The sequence below is a fragment of the Pristiophorus japonicus genome, chromosome 1 (assembly GCF_044704955.1).
Source record: "Pristiophorus japonicus isolate sPriJap1 chromosome 1, sPriJap1.hap1, whole genome shotgun sequence".
In the NCBI taxonomy this organism is placed as follows: domain Eukaryota; kingdom Metazoa; phylum Chordata; class Chondrichthyes; family Pristiophoridae; genus Pristiophorus; species Pristiophorus japonicus.
The window spans coordinates 398,615,289-398,630,019 of NC_091977.1; the positions used below are offsets into that span (position 1 = coordinate 398,615,289).

At 44.1% G+C, this 14,731-nt stretch overlaps 1 protein-coding gene across 4 annotated transcripts in view; it reads right to left on the minus strand.

Moving 5' to 3' along the window:
- Positions 1-8,088, minus strand: part of sgk3 (serum/glucocorticoid regulated kinase family member 3) — a 174,674-nt gene extending 166,586 nt beyond the window's left edge. For 3 of the 4 annotated variants that reach the window (XR_011595581.1, XM_070891430.1, XM_070891410.1), the window contains exon 1: positions 7,774-8,088. The gene's annotated coding sequence lies outside the window, so the exon portion shown is untranslated. Of the gene's footprint in view, positions 1-7,244; positions 7,312-7,773 lie in introns of those variants that run through there. The other variant, XM_070891418.1, reaches the window with a different exon arrangement.
- Between the last annotated feature and the right edge of the window lie 6,643 nt (positions 8,089-14,731).

Below are 14,731 nucleotides of genomic sequence, written 5' to 3' on the forward strand. Positions count from 1 at the left end.
TCCACTGATAGAGGAGACTAGAACAAGGGGGCATAATCTTAGAATAAGGGGCCGCCCATTTAAAACTGAGATGAGGAGAAATTTCTTCTGAGGGTTGTAAATCTGTGGAATTCCCTGCGTCAGAGAGCTGTGGAAGCCGGGACCTTGAATAAATTTGACAGAGATAGACAACTTCTTAACCGATAAGGGATTAAGGAATTATGGGGAGCGGGCAGGGAAGTGGACCGGAGTCCATGATCGGATCAGCCAGGATCGTATAAAGATAGAAACATAGAAAATAGGTGCAGGAGTAGGCCATTCGGCCCTTCAAGCCTGCACCACCATTTAATAAGATCATGGCTGATCATTTACCTCAGTACCCCTTTCCTGCTTTCTCTCCATACCTCTTGATCCCTTTAGCCATAAAGGCCATATCTAACTCCCTCTTGAATATATCCAATGAACTGGCATCAACAACTCTGCGGTAGGGGGAATTCCACAGGTTAACAACTCTGAGTGAAGAAGTTTCTCCTCATCTCAGTCCGAAATGGCTTACCCCTTATCCTTAGACTATGTCCCCTGGTTCTGGACTTCCCCAACATTGGGAACATTCTTCCTGCATCTAACCTGTCCAGTTCCGGCAGAATTTTATATATTTCTATGAGATCCCCTCTCATCCTTCTAAACTCCAGTGAATACAGGCCCAGTCTATCCAGTCTCTCCTCATATGTCAGTCCTGCCATCCCGGGAATCAGTCTGGTGAACCTTCGCTGCACTCCCTCAATAGCAAGAACGTCCTTCCTCAGATTAGACGACCAAAACTGAATACAATATTCCAGGTGAAGCCTCACAAAGGCCCTGTACAACTGCAGCAAGATTTCCCTGCTCCTATACTCAAATCCCCTAGCTATAAAGGCCAACATACCATTTGCCTTCTTCACCACCTGCTGTACCTGCATGCCAACTTTCAATGACTGATGTACCATGACACTCAGTTCTTGTTGCACCTCTCCTTTTCCTAATCTGCCACCATTCAGATAATATTCTGCCTTCGTGTTTTTGACACCAAAGTGGATAACCTCACATTTATCCACATTATACTGCATCTGCCACTCACCTAACCTGTCCAAGTCACCCTGCAGCCTTTTAGTGTCCTCTGCAAACTTGGAGATATTACACTCAATTCCCTCATCCAAATCATTAATGTATATTGTAAATAGCTGGGGTCCCAGCACTGAGCCCTGCGGCACCCCACTAGTCACTGCCTGCCATTCTGAAAAGGACCCGTTTATCCCGACTCTGCTTCCTGTCTGCCAACCAATTCTCTATCCACATCAGTACATTACCATGTGCTTTAATTTTGCACACTAATCTCTTGTGGGAACTTGTCAAAAGCCTTTTGAAAGTCCAAATACACCACATCCACTGGTTCTCCCTTGTCCAGAGAGTGGTGAACTTGTGGAATTCTCTACCACAGAAAGTTGTTGAGGCCAATTCACTAAATATATTCAAAAAGGAGTTAGATGAAGTCCTTACTACTCGGGGGATCAAGGGGTATGACGAGAAAGCAGGAATGGGGTACTGAAGTTGCATGTTCAGCCATGAACTCATTGAATGGCGGTGCAGGCTAGAAGGGCCGAATGGCCTACTCCTGCACCTATTTTCTATGTTTTCCATGTCCACTCTACTTGTTACATCCTCAAAAAATTCTAGAAGATTTGTCAAGCAAGATTTCCCCTTCATAAATCCATGCTGACTTGGACCGATCCCGTCACTGCTTTCCAAATGTGCTGCTATTTCATCTTTAATAATTGATTCCAACATTTTCCCCATTACTGATATCAGGCTAACTGGTCTATAATTACCCGTTTTCTCTCTCCCTCCTTTCTTAAAAAGTGGTGTTACATTATCTACCCTCCAGTCCAGAGTCGATAGACTATTGGAAAATGATCACCAATGCATCCACTATTTCTAGGACTACTTGCTTAAATACTCTGGGATGCAAACTCAGGCCCCGAGGATTTATCGGCCTTCAATCCCATCAATTTCCCGCCCAATAAGGATTTTTTTCAGTTCCTCCTTCTCACTAGATGCTCAATCCCCTAGTATTTCCGGAAGGTTTTGTGTCTTCCTTCGTGAAGATAGAATCAAAGTATTTGTTTAACTGGTCCGCCATTTCTTTGTTCCCCATTATAATTTCACCTGAATCTGACTGCAAGGGACCTACGTTTGTTTTCACTAATCTTCTTCTCTTCACATATCTATGGAAGCTATTGTAGTCAGTTTTTATGTTCCCAGCAAGCTTCCTCTCATACTCTATTTTCCCTCTCCTAATTAAACCCTTTGTCCTCCTCTGCTACATTACAAAATTCTGCCAGTCCTCAGGTTTGCTGGCAGAGTAGGTTCGTGGGGCCGCATGGCCTACTCCTGCTCCTATTTCTTATGTTCTTATGTTCTTATAAAACAGCTCAGCTTTTATTGTTTTTGAACCAACTACATGACAATCATCCAGGCATAAACTAACCCTAGAGTTATTCTTTAAAAGACAAAGTCATTGAAAAACAACTTTTTTTAAGCTTTATTCCATTCTTTATGCCAAAATTTACTGAATTAAAAAATTGATATGGCAGGAAGAGGAAAGAAATCTAAGGATTCATATTTGATGTGAATAATAGGATATAGATACATTAAAAAGGTGCTATATAAATGCAAGTTATTGTACTGACAGACTGGAATTCATCCTGTCAAGCCCAATCCTATCTTCACCCGAGGTCGACATGTTACATAGAAACATAGAAAATAGGTGCAGGAGTAGGCCATTCGGCCCTTCTAGCCTGCACCGCCATTCAATGAGTTCATGGCTGAACATTCAACTTCAGTACCCCATTCCTGCTTTCTCGCCATACCCCTTGATCCCCCTAGCAGTAAGGACCTCATCCAACTCCTTTTTGAATATATTTAGTGAATTGGCCTCAACAACTTTCTGTGGTAGAGAATTCCACAGGTTCACCACTCTCTGGGTGAAGAAGTTCCTCCGCATCTCGGTCCTAAATGGCTTACCCCTTATCCTTAGACTGTGACCCCTGGTTCTGGACTTCCCCAACATTGGGAACATTCTTCCTGCATCTAACCTGTCTAACCCCGTCAGAATTTTATATGTTTCTATGAGGTCCCCTCTCATTCTTCTGAACTCCAGTGAATACAAGCCCAGTTGATCCAGTCTTTCTTGATAGGTCAGTCCCGCCATCCCGGGAATCAGTCTGGTGAACCTTCGCTGCACTCCCTCAATAGCAAGAATGTCCTTCCTCAGGTTAGGAGACCAAAACTGTACACAATACTCCAGGTGTGGCCTCACCAATGCCCTGTACAACTGTAGCAACACCTCCCTGCCCCTGTACTCAAATCCCCTTGCTATGAAGGCCAACATGCCATTTGCTTTCTTAACCGCCTGCTGCACCTGCATGCCAACCTTCAATGACTGATGTACCATGACACCCAGGTCTCTTTGCACCTCCCCTTTTCCTAATCTGTCACCATTCAGATAATAGTCTGTCTCTCTGTTTTTACCACCAAAGTGGATAACCTCACATTTATCCACATTATACTTCATCTGCCATGCATTTGCCCACTCACCTAACCTATCCAAGTCGCTCTGCAGCCTCACAGCATCCTCCTCGCAGCTCACACTGCCACCCAACTTAGTGTCATCCGCAAATTTGGAGATACTACATTTAATCCCCTCATCTAAATCATTAATGTACAGTGTAAACAGCTGGGGCCCCAGCACAGAACCTTGCGGTACCCCACTAGTCACTGCCTGCCATTCTGAAAAGTACCCATTTACTCCTACTCTTTGCTTCCTGTCTGACAACCAGTTCTCAATCCATGTCAGTACACTACCCCCAATCCCATGTGCTCTAACTTTGCACATCAATCTCTTGTGTGGGACCTTGTCGAACGCCTTCTGAAAGTCCAAATATACCACATCAACTGGTTCTCCCTTATCCACTCTACTGGAAACATCCTCAAAAAATTCCAGAAGATTTGTCAAGCATGATTTCCCTTTCACAAATCCATGCTGACTTGGACCTATCATGTCACCTCTTTCCAAATGCACTGCTATGACATCCTTAATAATTGATTCCATCATTTTACCCACTACCGATGTCAGGCTGACCGGTCTATAATTCCCTGTTTTCTCTCTCCCTCCTTTTTTAAAAAGTGGGGTTACATTGGCTACCCTCCACTCCATAGGAACTGATCCAGAGTCAATGGAATGTTGGAAAATGACTGTCAACGCATCCACTATTTCCAAGGCCACCTCCTTAAGTACTCTGGGATGCAGTCCATCAGGCCCTGGGGATTTATCGGCCTTCAATCCCATCAATTTCCCCAACACAATTTCCCGGCTAATAAGGATTTCCCTCAGTTCCTCCTCCTTACTAGACCCCCCGACCCCTTTTATAACCGGAAGGTTGTTCGTGTCCTCCTTCGTGAATACCGAACCATAGCACTTGTTCAATTGGTCCGCCATTTCTTTGTTCCCCGTTATGACTTCCCCTGATTCTGACTGCAGGGGACCTACATTTGTCTTTACTAACCTTTTTCTCTTTACATATCTATAGAAACTTTTGCAATCCGTCTTAATGTTCCCTGCAAGCTTCTTCTCATACTCCATTTTCCCTGCCCTAATCAAACCCTTTGTCCTCCTCTGCTGAGTTCTAAATTTCTCCCAGTCCCCAGGTTCGCTGCTATTTCTGGCCAATTTGTATGCCACTTCCTTGGCTTTAATACTATCCCTGATTTCCCTTGATAGCCACGGTTGAGCCACCTTCCCTTTTTTATTTCTATGCCAGACAGGAATGTACAATTGTTGTAGTTCATCCATGCGGTCTCTAAATGTCTGCCATTGCCCATCCACAGTCAACCCCTTAAGTATCATTCGCCAATCCATCTCAGCCAATTCACGCCTCATACCTTCAAAGTTAGCCTTCTTTAAGTTCTGGACCATGGTCTCTGAATTAACTGTTTCATTCTCCATCCTAATGCAGAATTCCACCATATTATGGTCACTCTTCCCCAAGGGGCCTCGCACAACGAGATTGCTAATTAATCCTTTCTCATTACATAACACCCAGTCTAAGATGGCCTCCCCCCTAGTTGGTTCCTCGACATATTGGTCTAAAAAACTATCCCTTATGCACTCCAGAAAATCCTCCTCCACCGTATTGCTTCCAGTTTGGTTAGCCCAATCTATGTGCATATTAAAGTCACCCATTATAACTGCTGCACCTTTATTGCACGCACCCCTAATTTCCTGTTTGATGCCCTCCCCAACATCACTACTACTGTTGGGAGTCCCAGTAGGGATCACTGCATTGCAATCGGGAATGGGAACACTGAATTATAACCCTCTCTCGAGCACCTCTACTGCCATTCCAGCTGACATAGCTGGTTGTGCTGTTAGTTGATCAGACACCAAGAAGCGTGAAACCTTCCAATATGTATGGTGCAGTTACACACTGTTTTTACCAACTGAGCCAATCTCTCAGCGCTTGGATTAGAATTCTACTGTGTGTTAAATAACAGTTAACAACTCCAAATTCTACATTTTGGATCAAGAGATAAGATTCTCATTTTTAAAAAGTAAATCTATTTTCCTAGCTCTAACAGCAGAGGGAAAAAATGTAGTTGTTCTGTATTCTGACCTTTGTAAAAGGTTGCAGGTTAATACTTCTCTCCCACAAAAATATTAGAACAGTATATTTACTTAATCCAACTTTTCATGTGGGTACTTTTGGTCTCATCCCAGTACTGTACTACATACTTCATTACTGAGGAAGATCAGGCCCTCAAATCTGCCACCAAGCTCACGGTCTATAGGGCTGTAGTGATACCTGCCCTCCTCTATGGCTTAGATACATGGACCATATACAGTAGACACCTCAAATCGCTGGAGAAATACCACCAACGATCATCTCCGCAAGATCCTGCAAATCCCCTGGGACGATAGACGCACCGTTAGTGTCCTCGATCAAGCCAACATCCCCAGCATCAAAGCACTGACCACACTTGACCAGCTCCGTTGGGTGGGCCACATTGTTCACATGCCTGACGCAAAACTCCCAAAGCAAGCGCTCTACTCAGAACCCCTACACGGCAAGGGAGCCCAAGGTGTGCAGAGGAAACATTTCAAGGACACCCTCAAATCTTCCTTGATAAAATGCAACATCCTCACCAACACCTGGGAGTCCCTGGCCAAAGACCGCCCTAAGTGGAGGAAGTGCATCCGGGAGGGCACTGAGCACCTCGAGTCTCGTCACCGAGAGTATGCAGAAAACAAGCGCAGGTAGCGGAAGGAGCGTGCGGCAAACCAGTCCAACCCACCCTTTCCTTCAACGACTGTCTGTCCCACCTGCGACAGAGACTGTAATTCCCGTATTGGACTGTTCAGTCACCTGAGAACTCACTTTTAGAGTGGAAGCAAGTCTTCCTCGATTTCGAGGGACTGCCTACGATGATGACTGACTCAACATTTTCACTAAGGATTCATGTGAGGGGGATGGTAGCTGCAGCGAGATTGATAATCAGACTGTCATTCATATTTTCTTTCTCATCCTGTGAATCAGATTATGATGAGGTGGATCTGCCGGGAGCAGTGACTCGGTAGAAATGGAACTTTCCTTCCCTAGCGAAATCTACACTGCAATGCTGTATTCTCAGACTCAAGTAGATCAAACATTGACAAAAATAGATATCTGAGCAGTAGTCGTTCGAAATCCAGACCATCCAAATAAAGCAAAGCTGTTGACAAGTATGCAAATCGGTTAACAATTTTAGACCAGCATTTATGTGGAGCTTTAACATCTGATAAGTAAACAAAGACGATTCTGGTGATATCTTTCAGTAACCTATAATGGCGATATAGTATAAAAGCACATTCATTAATTTAACTAGTGTAGTCGCCACTTTGGCTGCTGATCACGCCAACTTAGTTATGTAACATGGTTTTCCTAAACACGTATGATATACTCTACTTCATTTTCCTCCCTTGCTTTAAAACTGTAAGATTGCGACAGCTGAACTTTGTATCTGCATTCAATTGACATACAAATTGTCGACTGACTCAGAATATTCTCTGGGGAATCAGAATTTCAGAGTCGGAAATGCTCTAAAGTCACGACAGTATTAACATTTCATTGCTGAGGACTGCACCTTTTTTAAAAAAAAAGAGCAGCACTGAGTTCAGATCGAGTGTTACATACCATTCAGCGGGTCTTTGCTCAAAACATTAGTTCTCGGCCTCAGCTGTCAATTTGCTCCCACTTGCCCTGTTCTGCACTTTCAAACTCCTCGGCTCAACTCATGATTTCGACCTGCGCGCGCACCCGCTCCGAGCTCGAGCCCGCTTTTGGAGCCGCACGCGCTCCCGCTCCCGCTTCTCGCGGGCCGCGCGCGCTCAGTTGCTGATGTGTAAATTTTCCTACGCTTTGAGTACTTTGTGTTGGGGGTGATAACATTTATTAAATAAATACCCAGATCAGTGTTTCCAGCATTGGCGAACGAAACATCTATTATAAATCGATGGTGTAACCTGCACTGCAGGCAGAGAAAGAACGTTTTAAAACTTAATTTTCGGACGGCGTAAGACAAATTCCTCCAGCTAAGGGTTCCAGTGTGACTAGAAATGCATAGGTGGAGAACTTGCGCTTCCGTGAGTGATACCGGCGAGGCCTCTGCAAACAACCCAAACTAGTTCACAAACTTCCAGTCTCGCACAACCTTTAAACTCACATTTTGCAGTTTAACGACAAATCGCCCCGCTTCAGGGGCCAGGCCTGTGTAACGAAAGGATCGAAGATCTTTGGCACGATCCGAGAGTCCACTAGTCACAGGTTCTCAATGAGAATTTTTGCTCCTTTCCCTTTCCCCCGAGCTTCAATCTCTGGCGTGTCAGAACTTTTGGCTCCTTTCCATCGACTGTCAATAAAATATCGGCACAAACCCGTCAGCTCAGCAAAGTTGTGAAATGTTCTATTTTACCAAGCAGGACCCAACTTATGTTTTCAAGTTAGGCTACGACTTTGTGCTGGCGTCCCATCTTTTGAGTGGCCCATTTATCAGTGTTTCATTGGGTGCGCCATCTGATGTGCAGCCCCTACTGGTAGCTTCGGGTCATTGATAGAAAACTCAGCACTGAAATTTATAGTGCCTCGACTCTTATTTTGCAAATTTACGCTGGAATATCATACTCAAAGCTTACATTAAAGTGTGGCGTCAGAAATCCACCCACCAGCACAACCTCCACCAACTCCGTATCCAGAGTCCGCCTTTTCCTTCACACTTTTCTTTCTACCCCTTTAATTGAGTTCACTCCCTCACGACTTATCTCCGATAAATGACTGCAAATTAATGTATGCACATTATTTAAGTTTTATTAACTATGCATGTTCTTCAATGGCAGTTAAACATATGGGGCTAGAAATTCGGTTCTTAGCAAAAACAGTATTTTTTCGCCAAAATTACCGTTATTGCTATCAGGCCGGAAATTCAAACTTTAATTTGCACAGCGGTAAAAACCGGCGTTGCACAAGGATTTGCAGCGCAAATCGCGATCCTCGCCAACTTTAGTCCGAGGCTGATACTGCTGTGAGTTGGGCCTTGGGAGGGCGTGGAGGCCGCGACCTGCGTGAGAGCACCAGCGTCACTTCGGAACCATAAAAGGAGCAGCGAGCGGCCTCGGGAGCAGCATGGAGGCATGCCACTTCAGGAAACATAGAAAATAGGTGCAGGAGTAGGCCATTTGAGCCTGCACCACCATTCAATAAGATCATGGCTGATCTTTCACCTCAGTACCCCTTTCCTGCTTTCTCTCCATACCCCTTGATCCCTTTAGCCATAAGAGCCACATCTAACTCCCTCTTGAATATATCCAACAAACTGGCATCAACAACTCTGCGGTAGGGAATTCCACAGGTTAACAACTCTCTGAGCGAAGAAGTTTCTACTCATCTCAGTCCTAAATGGCTTACCCCTTATCCTTAGACTGTGTCACCTGGTTCTGGACTTCCTCAACATTGGGAACATTCTTCCTGCATCTTAATCTGTCCAGTCCCGTCAGAAGTTTATATGTTTCTATGAGATCCCCTCTCATCCTTCTAAACTCCAGTGAATAAAGGCCCAGTCGATCCAGTCTCTTCTCATATGTCAGACCAGCCATCCCGGGAATCAGTCTGGTGAACCTTCGCTGCACTCCATCAATAGCAAGATCGTCCTTCCTCAGATTAGGAGACAAAACTGAAGGCAATATTCCAGGTGAGGCCTCACCAAGGCCCTGTACAACTGCAGTAAGACCTCCCTGCTCCTATACTCAAAAACCCTAGCTATGAAGGCCAACATACCATTTGCCTTTTTCACCGCCTGCTGTACCTGCATGCCAACTTTCAATGACTGCTGTACCATGACACCCAGGTCTCGTTGCACCTCCGTTTTAATAATCTGTCGCCATTCAGATAATATTCTGCCTTCGTATTTTTGCCTCCAAAATGGAAAACTTCACATTTATCCACATGATACTGCATTTTGCCATGCATTTGCCCACTCACCTAACCTGTCCAAGTCACCCTGCAGCCTCTTGGCGTCCCCCTCGCAGCTCACAACGTCACCCAGTTTAGCGTCATCTGCAAACTTGGAGATATTACACTCAATTCCCTTCATCTAAATCATTAATGTATATTGTAAAGAGCTGGGGTCCCAGCACTGAGCCCTGGCGGCACCCCACTAGTCACTGCCTGCCATTCTGAAAAGGACCCATTTATCCCGACTGTCTGCTTCCTGTTTGCCAACCAGTTCTCTATCCACGTCAGTACATTATCCCCAATACCATGTGCTTTAATTTTGCACACCAATCTCTTGTGTGGGACCTTGTCAAAAGCCTTTTGAAAGTCCAAATACACCACATCCGCTGGTTCTCCTTTGTCCACTCTACTAGTTACATCCTCAAAAAATTCCAGAAAATTTGTTAAGCATGATTTCCCCTTCATAAATCCATGCTGACTTGAACCGACCCTGTCACTGCTTTCCAAATGCGCTGCTATTTCATCTTTAATAATTGATTCCAACATTTTCCCCACTACTGATGTCAGGTTAATCGGTCTATAATTCCCTATTTTCTCTCTCCCTCACTTTTTAAAAAGTGGTGTTACATTAGCTACCCTCCAGTCCATAGGAACTGATCCACAGTCGATAGACTGTTGGAAAATGATCACCAATGCATCCACTATTTCTAGGGCCACTTCCTTACGTACTCTGGGATGCAGACTATTAGGCCCCGGGGATTTATCGGCCTTCAATCCCCGTGGATCCAAGTCAACATGGATTTATGAAAGGGAAATCATGCTTGACAAACCTTCTGGAATTTTTTGAGGATATATCTAGTAGAATGGACAAGGGAGAACCAGTGGATGTGGTGTAATGGACTTTCAAAAGGCTTTTGACAAGGTCCCTAACACAATTTCCCGCCTAATAAGAATGTCCTTCAGTTCCTCCTTCTCACTCGACCCTCAGTCATCTAGTACTTCCGGAAGGTTATTTGTGTCTTCTTTCGTGAAGACAGAACCAAAGTATTTGTTCAACTGGTCTGCCATTTCTTTGTTCCCCATTATAAATTCACCTGAATCTGACTGCAAGGGACCTATGTTTGTCTTCACTAATCTTTTTCTCTTCACATATCTATAGAAGCTTTTGCAGTCAGTTTTTATGTTCTCAGCAAGTTTCCTCTCATATTCTATTTTCCCCCTCCTAATTACACCCTTTGTCCTCCTCTGCTGAATTCTGAATTTCTCCCAGTCCTCAGGTTTGCTGCTTTTTCTGGCCAATTTATATGCCCCTTCCTTGGATTTAACACTCTCCTTAATTTCCCTTGTTAGCCACGGTTGAGCCACCTTCCCTATTTTATTTTTACTCCAGACAGGGATGTACAATTGTTGAAGTTCATCCATGTGATCTTTAAATGTTTGCCATTGCCTATCCACCGTCAACCCTTTAAGTATCATTTGCCACTCTATTCTAGCCAATTCACGTCTCATACTATCGAAGCTACCTTTCCTTAAGTTCAGGAACCTAGTCTCTGAATTAACTGTGTCACTCTCCATCTTAATAAGGAATTCTACCATGTAATGGTCACTCTTCCCCAAGGGGCCTCCCACAACAAGATTGCTAATTAGTCCTTTCTCATTACACATCACCCAGTCTAGGATGGCCAGCCCCTCAATATATTGGTCCAGAAAACCATCCCGAATACTGTGAAGGAAATCCTCCTCCATCGTATTGCTACCAGTTTGGTTAGCCCAGTCTATATGTAGATTCAAGTCGCCCATGATAACCGTCATACCTTTATTGCACACATCCCTAATTTCTTGTTTGATGCTTTCCCCAACCTCACTACTACTGATTGGTGGTCTGTACACAACTCCCACTAGCGTTTTCTGCCCTTTGGTATTCCACAGCTCCACCCATACAGATTCTGCATTCTCCAAGCTAATGTCCTTCCTTACTATTGCGTTAATTTCCCTTTTAACCAGCAACGCTACCCCACCACCTTTTCCTTTCTGTCTATCCTTCCTGAATGTTGAACACCCCTGGATGTTGAGTTCCCAGCCTTGGTCACCCTGGAGCCATGTCTCCGTGATGCCAATGATATCATATTCATTAATTCCTGCCTGTGCAGTTAATTCGTCCATCTTATTACGAATACTCCTCGCATTAAGGCAGAGCCTTCAGGCTTGTCTTTTTAACACACTTTGCCCTTTTAGAATTTTGCTGCAATGTGGCCCTTTTTGATTTTTGCCTTGGGTTTCTCTGCCCTCCACTTTTACTTTTCTTCTTTCTATCTTTTACATCTGCCCCTATTTTACTTTCCTCTGTCTTTTACATCTGCCCCTATTTTACTTTCCTCTGTCTTCCTGCATAGGTTCCCATCCCCAGGAAGCAGCACAAGCTAGTGTAGGAGGGCGACAGCAGCGAAGAGTAATGTCATTAAGGTCCAGGTCGGTGATTGGAGCATAGGCAGATACAGCAGGAGCGGCGAGATCGGGGCGAAGGAGCAGCGGGAAACCGTGGAGGGACATGATCGGGACCCAGGAGAGGTGTGAGTTCGGGGCCAGGGGCCCAGGGGCAGCACGGGCCAGCCCACACTGTGATATGTATGCGCATTCGGTCCGTGCAGCAGAGCTGGTCTCCAGTTGTGAATGTTTAAAAATGTATAGAGACATTGAAGTTGAGAACATGGGAATTGTATAGGGACAGTATAAGCTAACAAACAATTCATGGAGGAATAGCCATGACATCTCAGACTCGAGACTGCGAAATGTTACAACACTAACACATATTGAAACAAAACCCACAGCTTGCAGAAAAATCTCAAGGTCTTATTAAATCATGTTATTAACCTGAAACATTGACAGAAGGTCTTTGTTTAAAATCGGACCATGCTTGGGTCGGCTTATGAGTGGACAAAGGGAAGGAGGGATCAAAAGAGATAGGCTGAGCTGGGATGTCACTCTAGCCCTATCTTGTTATCTTTTGCCGAAAATGTATAACCATCGTGCCTTGACAATGTAACGTCACTTATCCGTAGGGAGTGTGTACGCTCGATCGAGAAAGTATATCTTCTGTCTGATAAGTCTTGCCGGCCAGTAAAATAAAGACTGCTTTGTTTAAAGCACAAGAGGTATTCGACTCAGTAATTTTACTGAACCAGATTGAGGAAAAGAATCTACATTTACATTTGGCGTCAGAAGTGGGATCTCAACGGACGACTGCCGAAAACTTGCGAATTAAGAGCCAGACTAGCCTTGGACGAGACGAGGGGAAAGTGGCCACTGGAGTGAGTATGATTTCAATACTGCTCCAGTTTCCCCCGGTTTCAAAAGTCTGAGGAAAGTTTAGCCACTCGCTGGTTCTCAGGTAGTGTCTGAACGAGATCCAGGACAATCTGGTGAATACCTTTCAAACTTAGAATAGGGATAGAGATAGGGAAATTGCGCGATGACGCAAACCAAGCGGCGACTTGGAAAGATAGGTTATAGTTAGAGCTAGATAGGGATAGATGATCAATCATGGGTCCAAAAATTAATAGGAAAGAAAAGAGACTCTTGTGAACGTCTGTTTAAATGAGAAATGCTTCTGTGATTTTTACTGTAAATAAAAAAAGCCGGGGAGTTGTGGTTTGTTTTATCTCAAACAGAATGAAAGTTTTTTTTAACCCTTCGTAGTGTTGGGAAGTTTAAGAGTGTGAACCTTATTGAATTACGTATATTCGGATGATAAGTTACGGAGCCAGGAAATGCACAAAGGACAGGTTTGTTGAGTAAAAAAAAAAGAAAAAAATTACATGGTCCCGGTGGTTAAAAAAAAAGGATTTAACATGCTCACTTACTTGTCGAAAGAAAACATTCAGAGAAGGCACAGCAAAACAACTGAGATGGATTCAAAAGGATTCAAAAAAATATATATTAAATAACACGACCTTGAGGCTGGAACAATTGAGATAACGAAAAGCAGTCTACAGCCTACGTGCCAGACTTCTCTCTAGTTATGGAAAAGACAAAAAAAAAGTAACGTACTAAATAGGTGCTGGAAAAAAATGTTCTGAGATTTTAAATGATGAGAAAAATTCCACTGCAGTCTAAAAAAAAATAAATCACTCCTGTCCATTTGGCAGAAAAAACTCCATTAAATTAGGGCTTTCATTGACTGATTGGATTTAAACTGCGCAGTGACGCGAAAGGATAGGGAAATTTGGAGACTAAAAGAAATTAAATAAGGCTCAAAAGAAATCAAATTTAGAAAATTAGGCTCACAGGGAATTAAGTAAGGCTCACAGGGAATTAAATTTAAATCACGCAGAAACTCGGAAGGTAGGGCCGACGCGAACGCGCAGCGTCGTGAGACGTGCAACAGCGCGAGCGTGCGGCCGAGTGGAGGAGGGCTGACGCAGACGCACGGCAGCGTGAACGCGTGGTGACGCGAGACGTGCGGCGGCGCGAGCGCGCGCCCGAGTGAACATGGGCCGACGCGAACGCGCAGCGACGCGAACCGCGAAGTAATATTAAGTCAGTGCTGATTTTTGTAAGTCCGTTTATTGTAAGTTTGTTAAGTCTGTTATATTGAATCGCGCGGCGACGCGGCTTTGTGTTAGTTTAGTAAGTTTGTTAAGTCTGTTCAAGTTTGAATCGCGCGGCGACGTGAGCCGCGGGGCGACGCGGCTTTGTGTTAGTTTAGTAAGTTTGTTAAGTCTGTTTACTTCAAGTGTTTTGAATCGCGTGACAACGCGAGCCACGGGGCGACGTGGCTTTGTGTTAGTTTTAGTAAGGTCTGTTTGTTTTAAGTTTGTTTAAATCGCACGACGACGTGAACGCGTAACGACACGGTAATACGAGGGACAGCGTGAAAATGGGTAATCAGTTGGATAAAACAACGGATGCGGATAGTCCGCTACAAAAGTTATGTGAGGAATTCCCTGAAAGAGCTGAAGACTTTAGAAAATTATCAGGAGCCCTGAACAAATTATTAGGAGATGACCAGTGGCACTAGAAGCGTAGAGGTAGTAAAAAAAAAGCACAGGGATTGTCAAAAAAAAAATTAAAAGATGCATCACTTCTGTCAAGTTGGCAAATAAATGCTATTAAATTAGGACTTTCATTGACAGAGGGAACACATGTTAAAACTGTAGACGTCTTAAAAAAAGAAT